This window comes from Puntigrus tetrazona, chromosome 18 (genome assembly GCF_018831695.1).
Source record: "Puntigrus tetrazona isolate hp1 chromosome 18, ASM1883169v1, whole genome shotgun sequence".
NCBI classification, from domain to species: Eukaryota; Metazoa; Chordata; class Actinopteri; order Cypriniformes; family Cyprinidae; genus Puntigrus; species Puntigrus tetrazona.
Genome location: NC_056716.1, coordinates 10683623 through 10703113, shown reverse-complemented (window position 1 = coordinate 10703113; position 19491 = coordinate 10683623). Strand labels below are relative to the sequence as shown.

General features: G+C 38.7%; 1 protein-coding gene across 7 annotated transcripts in view; it reads right to left on the bottom strand.

The window, feature by feature from the left end:
* Positions 1-19491, bottom strand: part of sema6dl (sema domain, transmembrane domain (TM), and cytoplasmic domain, (semaphorin) 6D, like) — an 85399-nt gene that overhangs the window by 14972 nt on the left and 50936 nt on the right. For 3 of the 7 annotated variants that reach the window (XM_043264740.1, XM_043264743.1, XM_043264744.1), the window contains exon 1: positions 2338-2561. The exons of 1 other annotated variant lie outside the window; for it this stretch is intronic. The gene's annotated coding sequence lies outside the window, so the exon portion shown is untranslated. Of the gene's footprint in view, positions 1-2337; positions 2562-2929; positions 3074-19491 lie in introns of those variants that run through there. 3 more of the 7 variants (XM_043264745.1, XM_043264746.1, XM_043264741.1) reach the window with 2 other exon arrangements.

The following is a 19491-nucleotide window of genomic DNA, read 5'->3' as shown; positions in this document are numbered from 1 at the left end:
CACACACCCACATGAAAAGTGCTGAGGCTGCTTCACGGTGAAGTTTTCAGGAGAGGTAGATGCTATCTCTGAAAGAGGGTTGACAGGTTCAGCGGAGATAAGAGGAAATTCGGGGCGGGCGTGCACTCTTGTGGTTTGCATTTATAGTATTTCTCAGAGATGGACCCCTTAAACTCGATGTCACGCATTAATGAAGGGCGCCCTAACAAAAGCATGCATTAGGAGATCAGCATATCTCGTTATCTTCCATATGCTCCAACAGCGAGAAATGGTTCGAGGAGTGCAGGGAGTGTTGTAATACAGAGTCGTAAACAATTAACCAATTAAAAATCAGCAGTGGGGTGAAATCGCTATTATAAAGGACCACAATAGAAGTTGTAAGACTAAACTGATCAACACAAGCTATTCCTCTACATGGCATTTGTTTTGTGTCTTTCTCCATCGAAATTGACTCGAATCGACTGATATTCTATGTTCCATCCCCGACCCCTAAAACTAACCCTATGCTTTTCGGTTGTGTTTCTAATGAAGACATTATTTAGTTAGTTTATTAAGTTGTTGTCCTCTCGGGGAAGGTAAGCTGCTTCACACAATGTTGGCGATTTCAGCTTTTACTATCCTTGCGAGGACATGCGGTTCTCGCAATTTAGACAAAAGCTCAGCACAAACAACACGATTTCTTAGCTCAAGTATTAGTTGTTGGCTTATGTTTTATGTATTTGCTCCACATTGCCGGCTTTGCATTGAAATGCTTTCTGTTTTTAACAGTTGTGAACTACCAAAGCCTATTTCGCATAAAACGGGTGGACTGAGGTTATGGTCACAATTGTTTTGACGACAATTGACTTTGATGTAGCCTAAAACAGAGACTTTAAATCACGCTTGTTTTCTATTTGTCTTTACAGCAACCTCAAATATGGTAGCCTATGAACGTTTGAGCCATATTTTAAATACGTTACCTCAATCATCGGTCTCTCACATTTTCAGCTTTGCCTCTGCATTGTGCTTCAACGCGCAACGTATTCTAAGCGTACACAGAACTAAACGTGATAACTATGCAATTTCTTCGTTCTATGGACTCATTCACTCGTTAGTTCATTCATTATTTTGACGGTTGCCGCTCCACGTAAAAACTCTTCGGTTCATTCGCACGTGCGCGTTTTTCACGGCGCGTCTCGGATGTCACTCAACAGTTTCTCCGTGGCAGATTCAGCACACGAAAAGCATAGAGCGTCTCCAAACTGAACCTTCTCCGCTCGGAACCGGACCTGAACTCTTTCTCTGAACAGAGCATGCGAATCAAAGCGTTTAAGCTGGAGCCGAGGCGTGACGAATCTCTTGAGTTTCAGTAAATGCATAAAGACAACAGAAGAGTGTTGGGTCGGTAATGGCTTCTGCTGGGAAATTGATTGTGTTAATGCATGACCGTGGGCTCCAAAACCCACTTTACACAACAACGGCAACTCTCTCTCTCCCTCTCTCTCTCTACCTCGGACCATATTCTACAGGCGGTGGAGATATTGTTTTGTTGCTCAAGAGATCGAATCTGTTCGAATTTTATGATGCAACTCCTAGGCAAAGGTTAGATGAATTTATTGCCCTAAATCTGCCTTGCTCTACTACTATACGAATTTGAATCCCTCATCATCACGGGACAGGAGGAATCTGAAGTGCATTAAGATACATCTGTTCCATCCAATGCCAGAAATGAACTGGCATTGATTTTCAGGGGGCATTTATGACCTTTATGAGGGCGTTTTCCCCCCTCACATAAATCACAAGCAATGCCAAGTATTTCAAATGAATTAACTAATTGAAATCGACACTAAAGTGTACGAATACAGGTATTTTATAATATTTATATTATTTACATTTCAATGGTTAGGTAAAAACGTGGATTCACCGTATGATCATGCTGCCCCCCGTATTTTGAATATCTAGTATTTTAGTAAATTTCTGATTTTGTGGCATCTCCCCGTTTTTTATAGGCTGTGTAAGAAACGATACAATTGATGAACGAAATGAGTTGTTTAAATCCCGTTTTTCGTAATGAATTATTTTTCATTTATATTACAATGGCATCAGGAATAGACACTATTTACCCTCATTCAATCGAATAATAAAAGCACTGCATCAACAGGATGTGACACTGATTTAAGACACTGCTTTTCTCTCATTAATAACGCCAAACGCAACAAAAATCACTTTTATCCAAGCGCTTCCACTCCATTGTTAACAGTCTAAATGCATAAAAAAAAGTTGCGGTAGAAATAAATACTCCAGTCACTCCAACATCTGCGCGACAACAAAGTATAAAAAGGAAAACAGAAATCCTACCTGAACGTTCTCCAAACGAGCATGTAGACTACGATACCCTCTCCGCGTTATATTCCAAAATGTTTTACGCTATTAAATCCAGTGATGATCAGACAGCGTGCGAGCAGCTCGATCCATAATGCCAGAAGATTCCCATGTGTTTGTTTTATCCGAAGCACGCAAAACAATTCCCGGAGCCCGTGGGGTTCGTCCAGCTCGTCCCCGGGATAAAGCTTTGTGATCTTCAAAAGCTCACCGATCAAATAGCACCAAGACCCTCCCTCTCCTCTAGCACCATCCCCCCCGTCATTCACCAAACCAATACAACCCAAACCAAATAAAACCAACTAAGCAATAACCTCAAGAGATCTACTCTTGAATGGAGAACTTTAAAGCGCGTGACTCAGTCCGCTTATAAACAATCCGAATCGGCGTGAACGGGTAACGGAGTGAATAAAAATAGCTCCAGTTCTATTTTTGCGCTGCACCTAGAGTAGTTACTTCTGATGTTTTGGAAATCTTTTTGCTTGTCCCTTGTCGCTTTTTTTTTCCTTTTCCCCATTTTTACCCTCTCAAACGCCAACGCTGCGTTTTCTCTATTAAATCAACTCACCTCATCTGAATCCGTGGTTCTCTTTACGCGATTTGGATCGTGACAACTCTGAGTCAAGCTTGATGTGTCTCTCTCCGTTCTGAGCGGGGAAAAACAAACTAATGCACGGCAAATGGTGTAACTCGATCCATCCCGAGTCCATCCATCAGCAGAGCCAACCACAGCCTAGCCTAGAAACTGATCCCTCCCCATTCCCTCTCTTTTTCCCTCTCCCTCTCTTTCTCTCTGCTCCCTCTATCCACTCCAGCGCTAGTAGATGTGGTTTTTGGCTGCTTTCCCTTGCTCGGCTGTATTTTCTTTCTTCTGCCAGAGTGTGAGACCTTTATTGTCTATATATGCGTATCTATTTATGTATATAAAGACATGCGTATAATATTTATTAAAGCGGTTGCAGCGTAAACACTTTTTAACACACCGATGAAGTGTCTTGAATCTCTTGTTTGTATATATGCGAGAGGCCCTCACATCTTGGTGACCCTGAGGGGCCCCCCTCTCTTCCCAATCCCTTCCCCCAGCAGTAAGCTGCTTGTTAAATCTTTTCCACAGAACTGTTTTGGGAAGGGAGGACAACGAACCGCACTCCTTGGAACTGCTCTTTGGAAGGAAATCTTGACTTTCAGCTGGAGGCGAAAAAGGAAAGGAGCGAATAGAATTTATTTTGACACGGCGCTCCCGTGCATTTTCACCAGCAACCTTTTCAGCAACGAAGGCCTGCGCAGAAACGTGCTCTCAATGTGTACGTTAAACTCGGCTGCGAATAAACTTTGCATGCATTTCTGCACGAATAAAACCCAAGCTCGCCGTATATGTGTTCAAGTATGTTTTGAAAAGTTCTTTGATTAATGAAATATTAACTTGAGCTGCTGCACGAGTTAGTTACAGATTCACTTCAGGCTGTATTGTGTACGAGTGTGAACATTAACACATACGAGCTGATAGTGAAACAAAGAACGGGGCAGGGTGTTAGAGGATTTGGCAGCTGTGCAGAGACAGTGCAGTCAACAGTATTTAGTGTCGTGGTTCTAATAAGTGCATAAATGTGAAATGCACGCAAGCATCTAAAAGTCAATATTATCTCTACTCTCAGCATTCGCTGAATCCCTCTCCGCCGCAATCTGAGCAGATATTATGATTAGAACATTAAATGCAAATATAACCGCGGAGAGGCGACTCTGAATGCCAGCACATCCTGTGGGGAACCGGACAGATACACATGCAGGTAATAGTTTTAGAATTTGTTCCACTGACCTAATTGAGCCTGCCGTTAATAAACTCATCAGCACAGGTGAAGACGTGAGAGGAAAATAGAGCAGGTAGAGGAAATCGAAAAGTGAAAGTTTTATGTCCTAAGACCTCCCAAAGGAGTTTTTGTTATTCGGGGGTTGTTCTTTCATAAGCTCACGGGACACATTCAAGAACGATTCGTTAGTTTCAACTTTATCTTGTGTGTTATCTTGGTAAAACGTGATTATTGAAATTTCTTCAGCCCGATGTCATGAAAATGCACATGAACAGTATCCCACGAAACCCCTAAAATTTGTGGTATTGATATGCAAAGATTGACTTTGGGGTATATATATGACTCGCGTGTGTTTTCACGTACGTATGATACGCATCTACCCCCCAATACTAATTGCACCCACTGTGTATGTGTAGCATTAACACGCCAAAGTACATTTTTTTGTATATACGCCACAAGGTGTTATATGTACATTCATGAGATCAGGTAGTCAAAACAAAATACATTATTAAAAGAAGTTCTTTTTCTTCCAAATGGGCACAGCCATTAATACTGCATGTTCAAATGATTAATCTATACTTCAAACACAACCAAACAGCTATATTTTATTTCCTTAAATGCACGCAGAGGCTTAATAAAGTTTTCTTCCGGGGTCCAGAGGTTGGGGGAATGATAACACTTGACCCTTCCCCCACACATCTTTACAACTTGCATGAACACACACTCACACACTTGTGACACACACCTCTCCATTATCACCCTCGGTACTGTTCGTTAGCATGTGAATGTTCAGCAGGAAGGCAGAACGACTTCTAAACTGCTCGCTACTGCTCTGCCGTTGTCTACTGTATGCGTGAGATTGACAGCAGAGGGACAGAGGTGGGCACTCCCAGGCTCTCGAGAGCTTTGCTGGGGGTGTAGGGTGAAGGGTTAGCCGGCAGACCTCTGCAGCCCATCCACTCTCACTGCTCAGCCTGATTTAGTACCGTCCGGCCCCTACAGATGGCACAGAGACACACACAGAGAGACAAGGCCACGGAAGTGCAACACTTGTGTGACAAATGGAGCCCAGACCAGCATCATGCCACAGACACGCTCTTAATCGGGCGGTGTGTGTGTGTGTGTGTGTGTGAAGGTCTGGAGCCTCTGAGTCCAACTGCTTGACACCCAGACTGCATAACTCGCTCTGTCATAATGTCATGCTGAATTTCTGTGCAATACTGTTTAGTATAATTCATTTGGACAGTTTCATATTTCTGAGGGAAATGGCCATAAGTGCAAAAATTAACTGCAGATAAATTTGATTTTGAATAAATATTGGTATGGTTCTTTGGCAGAAAGGGCAGTTTTTTTTTTTTTAATGTCTTGAAAGCCACAGCGACCCATGGTGTATTCTACGCTCAATTCCATCATGGGAAATCATTTTTTGTCACAACCTGTTGGTGAAATCGCGTGCGTAAAGGGTGTGTTATTTGCGTTGAGGATTATGATTCAGTGAGTTAATGTTCATCGTTCTGAGAGAGTGAGAGACTTAACCAGGCTCGGACAAGCCCGACCCCTCCTGCTACTGAGACCAACTGCTCTGGCATGTAAACCTTCAAAACACTTCACACAGCTGAACACAATAAACGGTCCATAATTACACTCCTCCGCAGACGACGAGTCCTTCTTTTATTTCTTTCTTTGGATAGTCACTTCCTAGAGAGTATTTAGAGAACAGATGTGATAAACTATCACTTCATAACTTATTTAAACACAGTTTTCATCTGTGCTGCATTCTTATCTTTTTACTGCATTACTGTAAAAAAGACAGAAAGTCAGATAGGTGTATTAATAGACACAGAAAGAAAGAGAGACATGAATGGAGAGACAGACAGACAGACGGACAGATAGATAGATAGATAGATAGATAGATAGATAGATAGATAGATAGATAGATAGATAGATAGATAGATAGAAAGATAGATAGATAGATAGATAGATAGATAGATAGATAGATAGATAGATAGATAGATAGACATGGTTGAATGGATGGATGGACGGAGACAGACAGATGATGGACAGACGGACAGCCAGATAGATAGATACGTTTAAATAGATAGACATTTGGACACACACAGATAGATAGATAGATAGATAGATAGATAGATAGATAGATAGATAGATAGATAGATAGATAGATAGATAGATAGATAGATAGATAGATAGATAGATAGACATTTGGACACATACAGATAGATAGATAGATAGATAGATAGATAGATAGATAGATAGATAGATAGATAGATAGATAGATAGATAGATAGATAGACAGACATTTGGAGACAGACAGACAGACAGACAGATAGATAGATAGATAGATAGATAGATAGATAGATAGATAGATAGACATTTGGACACAGACAGACAGACAGACAGACAGATAGATAGATAGATAGATAGATAGATAGATAGAAAGACAGTCTCAGTGAGTGGTTAACTGTTGGCAGCAGTTTTAATCTTGCAACATGAATATTGGCCAATAAAAATACTTCTGAGTGTTTTTGTTATGATTACACATTGATGTAAAGTGTCATGGTTCTAGGTCAATGAGCTGTAACTCCGGTCAACCACCCTCTGAAAGCGCCCTGTCCCTGAAGACACAGTCCTGCACACGTCCTCTGTACAGCCAAGAGCCCCTTACACATTAAAAAGTCTTGTTTGTTTCTACAGTTTCTACTCCATCTACTAAAACAGTCCTCCTCAGAACTTGTGTTTACATCCCAACAGGAAGCTGCAGACAGGATGTGTATACGGTTTAAGACTATAGCACAAGAACTGGAGATTTTTGTTGACACTTACATTAATTATGAATGTACTGAGCTATCACCGTGGCTCAGATAGACATAATCATATTCATAGTCGCTGCCGTAGGTAATTTCCAGAGGGATATGTCAGCGTCCGTGCGAACCAACAGATTGAAGACAGGAAATGACATTCGAGCTCATTATTTATTGACTCATTGCCATGAAATTTATGTGCGAAATAATTTTCATTTTTAGAGATCCTAGGATCTCATTCTCCCAGAAAATGTCATATATTCTTTCTCATTCCGTCTGTCTTTTGGACTCGGGTGACATCTTCCACCTCACCTTAGCTGCTCTTATCTGGTCCTCATAATAGCTGTCTGTGCTGGGGATATTCTGCTCAGTGCTCATAACCTGTTGTTTGCTGAGGGACACGTGTCTGTTATTTCTTCAGATCAAAGGCTGAAACTAATTAGACATTAAGCTATTAATCCACATCAGTACACTGTTCCTGACTGACATTGTTAATGTCACTCTCATTCACATCATATCAAATCTTCTCTTGTCAAGTCATAGTCAAGTTCAAGAGGTTATGTTTAAGCTCTGTGTGATAAGACTGTGTTTGACTTTATAATGTTTTCAATTCTGGGAGTTGATCTATGTTTCCCAAACAGCCGGTCTGTTATGTATTATGCGGTTACTCATCTCTGAATAGACTTACATAGGCGTAAAGGAATAGTTCACCCAAAAAAGTTAATTCTGTCATCATTTACTGACCCTTGTGTCATTGCATGTATGATTTATCTGCCATTGTATATGAATAAATAAATAAATAAATAAATACAAAACTACATATATACGTTGTAATATATTTTAAAATATACTAAATATATTTTAAATATATTCTCAATGTATAATGTATACATATAATGTATTTTCTTTTATAAATTTTTACAAAATATATTTAGTTTCAACCTTAAAATCTTAAAGATTTTATATATATATATATATATATATATATATATATATATATATATATATATATATATATATATATATATATATATATATATATATATATATATATATATATATATATATATATATATATAAAATTTTACATATACTGTAATGCTGTCATCAGAGAAATCAGTAGTGAAAAATAAATAAATCGACATTTTAACATTCAACACTTTAACATAAAAAATGTTTGCTTTTAATAACCAGTGCTATTCAAAGATCATAAAAATCCTCATTAGTGACATTAAAACACAGTTTTTCAAACGATGTGTTAGTAAATATAGGTCACCCAAAAATGAAAATGATATAATAATTGAATCAGTCTCACATAATTACCGACCTTTATGAATCCTTTTCGCAAACAGAACAATATATATATATATAGGTTTTCAGTGACTTCCATTGTAAGAGACACTTCTCAAAATATCTTCCTTAATGTTCCACAGAAAAAATAAAGTCATGCAGGTTTTAAATGACATGAGGTTGAGTAAACAATGACAGATTTTAAATTTTTAGGTCAACTATCTCTTTGAAGGGAGCTGACTTCATACATTGACTAAAATAACAGCCAGGCCAGATGGAAATTGCATTACAAAAACGGCTCAGAAAATGAAAGTGATATTCAGACTTTTTGTGATGCTGATGTGTAGTCACTCTATACGCCATCTATATGTTGTATCATGTTCCTGACATCTGTTCTGTGTGTGTAAGAGGAAGTAGCAACCCTGTGATGGGGAATGTTTTGTGTATTTCGTATTTTATGACGTCAAGGGTGTGTCTGTGTTACTTTACTGTAGGTAAGTGGGCATATTTTATTTGCCCTGCTTGTAGCAAGCAGTAACCAGCCTTGATTACCTTTAGTCTCATTAACACACACACACACACGTGCTGTTCTGCTCTGTATACCAGATCCGATCCGATCTGCAACAAGCCTCAACAAGCTTTCTCAGTAGCAGTTGATGCAGCTGAAGTCTGCTGTTAGGGTGTGAGAGTGTGTGACACTGTTTATGCATACGCTTCTTCTGCATGTGTCGCGCAAGTGTGTGTGAGTGTGTCGTGGTTGAAATAGACCAAAATGTGAGCTGGGCTGAATTTGACCCTCATATGAGACCCGAAAAAGGAGAATGAAAGAAAAACGTAGAAATCTATAATAATACATACATAAATACATACATGCACATATTTAAATATATTTATATTTTGGCCAACGTAATCAGTGTGGTTTCAGTGTGCTTTCATTGCTTGAAATAATTTCTTTTGAGATACAATAACTTTATAAACGGTGCACTTTCAGATTTAACCTTTTAAGACTGGGTAAAATATTTATCCACTGATCTTTTTTTTTTTTTTTTTTTTTTTTTTACCTTGGGAGAAAAATGCCCAACAATGCAGGAAATGAGGAGAGGGTATGAACTTATTTTTCAGTTTCTTCACACATGGTTTATGAATTCATGACAGCATGTGAAATAAACAATCACTCTTTTCAGAGCTTTTCCAACTTGTTATTTCTCCTGTTTTTTCTAGCAAATACTCATCACTGAATAAGAGCTGAAAATGAACGCCTTATTATTTCAGGGGCCTTATCACAAGTCTATTGCTTATTTAATTTCTGTGTTACTTTTGCTGTATTTTTACACTCAGAAGAACTATTTGGCATTTATCTTGTCTGTTGTGCAGTTAAATAAATCTCCTGACAAGGCTTTATCACTTGTTCTCGGAATGATTGTTAAGAAATGACGTCTTTTTAAATGCTTACCTGTTGAACAAAAATCGAATAAAAAAAGATTACACCAGAAAAAAGTTATTTCGTTTTAATTTGGTGATTTTCAGGAGGGTTTACTCATTTTTGCAACACAGCATTTTATTAATTTGATAAGAAAATCTTATTGTACCAAATATTTTTGACCTTCTTTTTCTGTACTTAATTATGCATCCTTGCTTAAACGAACCCTAATGTGTTTTTGTAAGTAAAGAGTAAATGCTGAATTTATTAAGTTTCAGAGGGTTACTCATAAATTATATTAAAATGTACCTTATATTTCCTTTTTTTAAAATACAGCTATTGCTTAATTTTGGAATTTAGTATATGAGCGATATGGACTATGCAGATACTTTTATGATGCTTTGATAGCCCTTGGTAACATTCTACTTTTGTTGTGTGCAAAAAGAACGTAAGAAAGCATTTGTATTCCACAGAAAAAGCACATTTGGAACAACATGAAGGTCAGTAAATCCTGACAGCATTTCCATTCAACTGCTCCTTTAAGAATCGGAGAAGGCGTCAGGGGTCCTCCTGATAGACTCATCAGAAGGTTTGTACGTCCCCTGCAGGGCAGGAACAGTAACATATGTCACGCATTTGCTGCGTGTGTGTGTGAGATTAGACCTTCGTTTTAGTAGCCTGTTTGGTAACGGCGAGCCATAAACCCTGATTGGAGAGAATTGCCTTTAAATGGCTGCATAAATCTGTGTTAAAAAAAGGTTTGCGGAGAGCTCGGACTTCACATAATATGTAATAGGATTTTAAAAACAAGTTATCTGCAAGGTCATAAATCACCTAGCGCGCGGGCACAACGTGTGATAAAGAGAGAGGCTGGTTTTTCAAGGTTAATTTTCAGGTTAACACCTCTCTGTTTGCTCTGGCGTGACACTGTGGGCAAATCTGTTGTCTTGAGGTGAAGAAATTATTAACATAATGAAGGAAGCAAAGGAATAACATGGAAACAGAACAGAATCATTAAAGGAGCATTCTCAGAGGTGAAAGAGCTCATAATAGTGCCTCTCTGTCGCCTCAATGGCTGCGTCCTGCATGTTAAAGGCGGCGCTGCTCGGAGACGTGCTCTTTTGTCTTGACTTTGCTTTTGTAAATGAGGTAATGTTGAAGTGGGGATTTGTGAGGGGATTTGGGGCGGTCTGGGCGGTGGGACGCCTGTGAGGGCAGAGCTGAAGGGAAGTGATGAATATTAAACCGCTGAATGAATGAAAGAACGAGACAGAAAGATGTTCCAGGGGTCATTTACCTCTCGTAGCATTGTCAGTGTGTCATCTTTTGCTCACATTTCTTTTGGCACAGAGACGAAACGAAGAGGAAGTCAACTACTTTAATTTGCACCATTGCGTTACTGGCATTTTCCCTGGAACGTATCACCTGTATTAATGTCTCAGGTATAAAACAAACATCAAAACTTCAATTTAAGGGTTTGTTCGGGTCTGTGAGATGAACACCGACCTCAAATAGCGTGGTTTAAGAAAAGGGGTGCTGTTACGTTTTAATTCGATTATAAAGCCTAAGCTAACTAGTTCTCTAGTTTCAACCTGGTCATAGCTGGTTTGCAGGCAGGTTTTAGACAGGTTTTGACCACTTCTTTAGCTGATCAGGCTGATCTTAGCTGGTTAGGCTGGTACAAGCTGAACACCGGTTTGGCTAGACAAGCTAAATCAACTATTTCCAGCTTAAACCAAACCAAATTTTTGATCCAATTCGATTGTTGATGTTGAACTGTAGTATTGACAGTTGTTGATACCTGTAGTAAGTTCACAGCCTGCCATGTGTGGATCAACTTACTTTGGTGTGTATTTTCAACAGTTTCAATATGAAAAATAACTTTTATATTGATTTATTGCATTTTTAAGAAAAAATGCATTTTTTAAAAATCAGTTTTTATAAAAATCTGTGAAAATCAAAATCTGAATTAAATGTTTTATGTTACTATAACCTAAAGAGGCTATGCGAAAGTTTTAAACAGAAAATAGTGGTTTAATATTGCACTTTCTTGGAAAAGAAAACCAATTTTTCACAAATGAGTCAAAATGGATTTATTATTATTGTATATAATTTGTTTATGTATTTTTGTGGATTGCTCTCCCTCAGCAACTGTATTGCTTTAATTAGAAAAAAAACAACAATAGAACCCACTATTCTCAACTAGCTCTGATTTCTGAAAGAGACGCACAGTATTCAGAAGCCATTCACGCTGTGCTTATTAACGGTAATTTATTTTAACACTTTATACAGCATTAGAATTCCGATGTTCATCTGAAATATCAGGCTATCACTAGCAAGCAAACACAAGGAGTGCCTGCTTCTCACGAATAGCAGAAGAAAAAAAAAATTGCTAGAAGCAGTCACTGCTTGTGCGTGCTTGCTAGTGATAGCTCGATATTTTAGATAAAAATCAAGAAAGTCCGATGCCTCTGTTTTCTACCAAGCAGTGACTGCTTCTAAAAAATAATGTATTCACTTTTAGGTACATCTCTAGCCGTAGCAACCATTTAGAAAACCAAATCCTCTACTAGCCACTAAGAGAGACAGCTCCACCTGAATGTGTAAAAAACTAGACTTTTCTGGAAAATACAGATTCTCCTTTTGACTGATACTAGAAAGTTTTACTACAGGAAGTACACCTTGGGTTGTGCTGTGTCACAAATGTCTTAACTGTGCGTGTCAGGGTTCATAAGTCACTTTCCTGCTCTGAAATAGGCAGTGGATCTGTGAAGCTGTGGTTTCTACTGCCGTGGAGATGGGGACAGTTTAGATAAATACACGTATTTTCTCTTTTCGTGTCTCAGCGGCCTGACTGACTGAAGCAAGCGGGCCAGACAGCGTCAGACTCTTGGAGAGAGAATATTACGCCTGTCTTCTCAGTGTGTGTGTTATACAGCTGTAAGCTGATGGGGACACGTTCATTGCTCTGACCTCATTAGCCTCTGCGTGATTAACTTTAACATTTCAGCACTGCGAACACACACACTCTCCGCAGCTGACATGTGTGATCCATATTTTGTAAGCCATTTGTAAATCAGGCTTATTATTCCAAGCTATTTTTGGGTTGCACGCTGAATGTTTGCCAACTGCAGCTTTTATCTGGGTTTTGGAGTGATCTTTCTAGAGAAAGAGGGCACTTTTAACACTTGCATGCATCTGTTTTATCATGTTGTAAGATGTAACCGTAACCGCTGTAACCGTTGCAAAAATGGCTACGGTTACAGGGAGAATGACAGTTAGCAATGTTAGCGTTAGCTGTTGTGTTGCAGCTGACACTTTTTGCCTAAAAATAACTTTCAGAGATCAACTCAGATTCTGTAACTCAATCGTTATGTGTGTGTGTGTTTGTATACATCTGTGGGTGTGAGACAGACAAGTTTACACCTGAGACGATTATAACACACCTGTAGGGAAGCGGGTGGAGAAATATGGGTGTTTTCATATTAAAGCTTAGTCCATTTGCTTTGACATCAAACTTCCGTGCTTTCAGTAAACGTCAAATCAAAAGAACGATACATGAATGTGCTTGAAAATGGATGTATGTGTGTACTCTAACTGCTGCTTATGGCATCCTTCTATTTAGAAATAATCAGGATGAGGACACTTTTATGTCTACTAAGAAATATCTAGCCTTTTGAGGTGTACTCATTAGATGGAGGGCAAACACAATCGGTCTACATATGTACAGTAAAAATTTTCATAAAGAAAGTCTCAAGTACATTTTGGCTAATTGGTGGCCGTTTATTTGTACATTTTTATACAACCTGCTTACACTCCGCTGAGGCATAGGGGTGCACATTCATGCTAAGTGTCTTTATAAAGATCGTACATCTTTGTATGAATCGGACTATAAAAATTCTCACCAAATAGATGCATTATTATTTTTTCTTTATTCAATTTCAGTGCTGTTTATGAGGAGCAGTTAAGATATTGAGGTGAACTTGAACTTTGCGACTTTGCATTGCCAGCACTTCTTGTGATATTGCCTCTTTTGGATGAATCACTGTTTGGACAAAAAAAATGTACATGCAACGTGTAAATGCAAGCAGACTAAACAAGCGTAACAGCCCGACTTCTGCTTTCTACCTCTCACGCAGAGTTTAGCATTATCTGAAAGAGCAGCAGGTGTATGTGCTAGTCTAAGAGACATTCTTGACTGAAAGCCAGAAGTTTAAAGAGGTCTCTGAAAAGTCCTTCAACAAAACTGAACAGACAGAACTAAAAAAAAAACCCCCAAAACTCCTTAACGTACAAAGAGAAGAGAGACTGCTGTGTGCCAGCAATAAGCACCAATATTCTGCTATGTTCTCCTTATTTATTTCTGCATATTTATTTGAACTGAAATATTAACAGAGGATAAAAAATGTGTTTGAATTAATAAAATGTCAGTATTATTCAGATGTTAAACCAGATAAGTTTAAGTCTACAAGTTATCAGGGATTATACGTTTCTCACCCAATGTAAATATATCATCATATTTAACAATAAAAAACTTTGAAATAATTAGATTATTTATTAGTGAGGCATACACACAGCTATATTTTACCACATTTAAATGCATTCTACAAGAATTTGGCCAATAACCCACACAGAAAATGTCAAAAAAGGGGGGCCTGCTTTTCAGGACAGCTGATCAATACCACTTTCAGGAAATGTGTGTGTGTGAGTGAATTATGATCTCTGTACATCACACTCTGTCAGTGCCTAATGCACCCTGACACCCACACATCCATACTGATCTCTTTATCAGCGCGAGAGAGACAGAGAGAGAGCATTGTGGGTTTTTCTCGAGAGAATTGAGGCTCTATTGTGGGTTTAAATCGACGTTGTTCGGACCCCTGAGAGTTTTTTAACCCCCACACAAAGTGGCTCTCATTAGCATATGAAAGGGAGGGTGGCAGGGTCTCTTTATGGACTGTTTGCAAAGATCCCAGCCTCCCCCCCCCGCCCGTCTCTGAACACTGGCCTGCTGGCACTCACATGGCTCTGTATGGGAATGTGCCCCAGTAGCATTCACACAACCGTATTTGTTCACTATAGCGTTTCCTCCCCTCAGCAGCAGAACTGTCCTTCTTTCTCTCTGTGTGTGTGTAGGAGGTGAAGGTTAAATATGTTTTGTTTTGTAAGAGGTCAGAGTGTAACACATGAAGGTCTTCTCTTTGCCAGGGACATCTGGTTGCTAGGTGAATAGACCTGCTGCTAGAAACAGTCTTCTGCTGGTTTAACCTGTAATGGCTCCAGAATTAGATGCAAGTTCAAACATTCATGCGTGAAAAAGACCTGAAATTTATGTTCTTTCACTAAACCACAGTATCACTTATACGCCCTGCTGCTTAAAAAGGGAGAAATGGGAATTTACACCCATTACACCCATGTATTAAATAGATCTGTTTTAAAACGTGGCGGGTTGCTTTTTTAGACAATGTGTTCCACACTTTAGGAACGTTTTTTGATGGTCCCTTATGAACATTCTGTTGACAAAAAGTAACTTACATGTCAGCTAGTAGAATGTCTATTGGTAGATATAGAGAGTTAGCAGATAATAATCAGACAGTCTACTTAAAAGTTAGTTGACATGTAGGTGCAAGTTAGTTATTGTCCACAGAATGTTCATAAGGGACCATCAAAATAAAGTGATTTATTTTGTCTTTATAATATTGAAACGACTTTCCTTTTCTACTGATGTCATTTGAAGTTCAGTATGATTAAATAAATGAATCCATTAAGCTACTTATGAGTGAGAAAGAAATTTAATGGAAATGATACCAAAAGTAACATTGATATTGTCCACCAGGTCTAAACAGGGCTTTAGATGATCCTACCTAACAGCTGGATATTCATGGGCATTGTATTGGAAAACTCACAACCAAGTACTCATGAAATCTAAATTTATAAAAATCTTCCTATGAACTTGACTAAATGTTCAAAAATTCAACACTGAAAATTTTATGTTTCGAGTATTAGCCTAGTAACATGCGAACACAAAACTCTGCTGGAATAAATTGAGTTGTGACTGTGAGTGGCTTGCTGAAATGTTGCCCAAATCAATGACAATCACTTAAGGGGTTACATTTTATGATGCTGCATTAGAAATCAGCCTGCTTGGTTTTAGAACGACGTTTATGAAGCTTAGTTTTCAGACAAAAGCTATAGGATGCTTGACACATGCTTTATCATCGTCTGACTGTGAAATGGCTGATGCAGGTATTAGTCATTTATCCAATGCTATCTTTCCCAAAGTAGCTTACATTATACTGACTTTTACAGTACTTCCTGGGGTAATCATGCGGTGAATGACCCAATAATGATACAAGAGTACAGTAATTTGCTTGTTCGTGAATCACCCATCTGGGATTGGGACCTATCATGATCCTCAGTGGTCCGACTCTTACCCGCTGCTGATTGTCAAGAGTTTAATGTCAATAAAACCTAAAATGAACCTTTTTTTTTGGCTTTGTTTGTCTTTGGTAAAGTTCATACCGCATAGTCTCCTGAGCTGCAGTGATATTTTGAGAGCTCTCTCTCTCTCTCTCCCACTACAGTCCCTAATATTGATCACCTGTTCAGATGGAGCAGATCCAATCTGGCTCCAGAAATGAAGCAGGTATTGCGCTGAGACTCAAAAAGAACACTTTAGCAAAAAAAGAGAAAGGGTTTTAGGGCAACATATTTTCCTGGGGCAGAGCGCCTTCTCTCATGTTATTAAAGGATTGCAAGTGTGGGTGTGTTTTTTGGGAAGTTCCCTGCGTTTTACCTCAATTCCACATCTAGAGGAAGAGTGACTCATGCATTTACACACTGACACACAGCGTGATGAAGCTGTTTTTGCCATGTGAAGTCTCGTTCTGGATCAGTCTGCCTGCATATGCCCGTGTCAGCCTTAACACTGAACAGATGGAGTCAGCAAAGACAGGTCTCCACCCTCTCATCCTACCACACGCCTCCTGCAGACGGGTCTGTACATGTGTCTATTGCCTCTCAGGGTAAATCTGTCAGCTCCTTGAGGTAAATCACGGGTTATCTGTTATCACAAAGGAGGAGTGCTCCCACACTGCTATCAAAACTGTGTGTGTGCGTAACACTCGGCAATGACCTTCAGCTCCATGTCTAGGATCAGCACACTGGACATAAGCCAGCCTTCAAAGTAATGTTCCAGATCCAATACGAGTTAAAGCACTGTATTGACAATGTTTATGTCATAAAGTCGAATACCACAGAAAATGATACATTTAAAAAATATGCAAGACAAAATAAAAAAGAAATACAAAACGATGAAAGTAAATGCAGAAATGTGCTGTAAGGTTGTCTATAAACATCTTTTTGGGTGATTTAATGCAAGATTTCTCTAATGTTCTTGTATTTTTCTGCACTATGTATAAAAATTACCTTCTTTTACTGACTTTACATAGTAATGACTGGATATATCTTTGTACAACAAATTACTGCTCTATTTGTCTCAGCTTCAGACGTCACTTCCACAGAACATTGGCTAAACTTCTGATGCATATGGCACAAAAAAAGTGGAGTTTCAAAGTAGTCACTGGATTGCTTGAATTATGCAGGATTTCAGGGAGACGTGTGTGTCGCGTTCTTTAATATTCTGCCTGGAAACAAAAAACGCTGTGATGCCTCACAAAGAAGTTTTGTGTCATGTTTACAACCGTGACAACTAAACGCTGGATTTTCAAATGTATGTGAAATATTTAGAGTTTGCGTCTTTAAAATACGCCTGAGAGTTTTACACACAGGTCTGTTATTGTGGCAATATTAAAACAATGAAAATGAACTGTGATTGGTGGTTTTGACATGCTTCATTACTTTGAGTCGTTTTAACCAACAAGCACCCCCCCCCCTTATTTGATCATAATTTAAACTTGGGCTTTCAGACATTTATTTCACAAGCAATGGATAGTGATTTTCATACACTAATCAATACCAAATATTAAGTTAGTAACTTATTGTAGCATTGTGTGCACAGATAAGCTCCAAGGATCTTTTGGTGCTTTTCATATTTTGAACAAAAATTTGTTAGATACTCTGATACTCTTTCTGACCAGATAATTGAATCAGTGAGTTGTTGATTTAGATTTCCAATTTGCAAATTAATCATCAGTGTAATGTGAAAAATGATTTAACAAGTTCATTAAAAAGAATCTTGGAGTGAGGTTTGATTTCTTTACTTCATTATGAGGAACTTATAATACGATATACTTATATAATATAATATAAGTATAAAGATTCAAGGGGTACCTAAATGCCACAAAGTTTCAATTCATTGAACGAAAAAAACAAAAAACACATAAATAAATAAAAACATATTGTGGCACGTACCATTACGCTATAAATGTTGTGACTAGATCTTGAACCCGAAAGACGCCTGTAAGGGCATCTCTGTCACACACTGACACCTCCGGATCACACTCTTTTTATCTCTCAGGCTGAGTTTGAGTCACAGCCAGTCTGGCACTGCTCATATCCTTCTTTAAAACCCGCTGAGAGCTGTTCTATACACATGTACGGGCGGGCCGGACTGAGCGCTTCTGTCTTTCCTCTCTGGAGTGCAGTCTAATCCCCTTCGCTCCATCCACGGTGTGTTGTCAGGCCTGCTAATAAGGAGAGAGCTGTGGCTCTACCGGGCCAGTTTGATTGCGTGGCTGAGCCCGTCGAGTGGCCGGCACAGCAGATGCAAGCATTAACATGCGGTCTGAGAGCTGAAGGATAGTGTTTCTACATTAGCTAAAGCCCTCCAGAGCGCCTGCTCTGTTTGTTTGGAATAACGGGGCCCGGCAGAGCACAGGGCCAAAAAGGGGAATTATCCAGCAAACAGAGAAAGGTCATAATCACACACACACACACACACACACACACAGGCACACTCACACAGCTGCAGTAGGGTTTCATACACCATTATTTTGCTGCTTGGCTTTACTTATGAAGCCCTGACCCAAAGTCGAGCATTGTTGGTAAAAAATATGCAGTAATGTTTCGATCCTCACCAAGTCAGCAGAAGAGAGCAAATGCCCTACTTTAGGGCAACAGTTGAAGAGTTCATGGATTTACGCACACCAAGCAGTTGCATAAATGTTTAAATTTTTTAGCCTACCTTTTATCTTTTGAATTTTCTCTGCCCTAAATATGAGGTCAGACCGAGAGAGCCAGTATTTTTAGTTGTCTGTTGTCCTTATATAACATCCCTTATATAATGTCAAGTTTTAATAGCCGGTTTTATTTGCAGATATGTGTGTGTTGCTTGTATGCATTGGACATTTCAGTTTTCCATTTGCGATCGTGGTGTTTGGTAATCGATAAGTTGTGATGGTGGTAGCTTAATGGTTTGGCAAATTCAATAACAAGGGACTATGGACTAGTTATAGAGATCAGTTATGATGCTTTGTTCAGTAATAATAATAATGATGATGATGATGTTGATCATTTTATCACTGTTATGCACATAAAGCATTCTATTATTCACCTGAAACTGTTACCTTTGCTCTTGGTTCAAATAGGTGCATAAGGTTTGATGTCAATGATGCTTTATATTTGAAATGAATAATATTTTCAAACAGTAAAAATGCAGTAAAAATTAAATACGTTAAATGTCACTTTGTTCCCCACAAAAAGTAGAATGCTTTTAAAATACTTCAAATATACAGCTGCCTGTCTGTTTTAGACTTAATCCTAGCTTGCTGAGTCCTAAGCAAAGACTAATTGTTTTCATGGAGACAGATGTGTTACTTGGTTACTTTAAGAC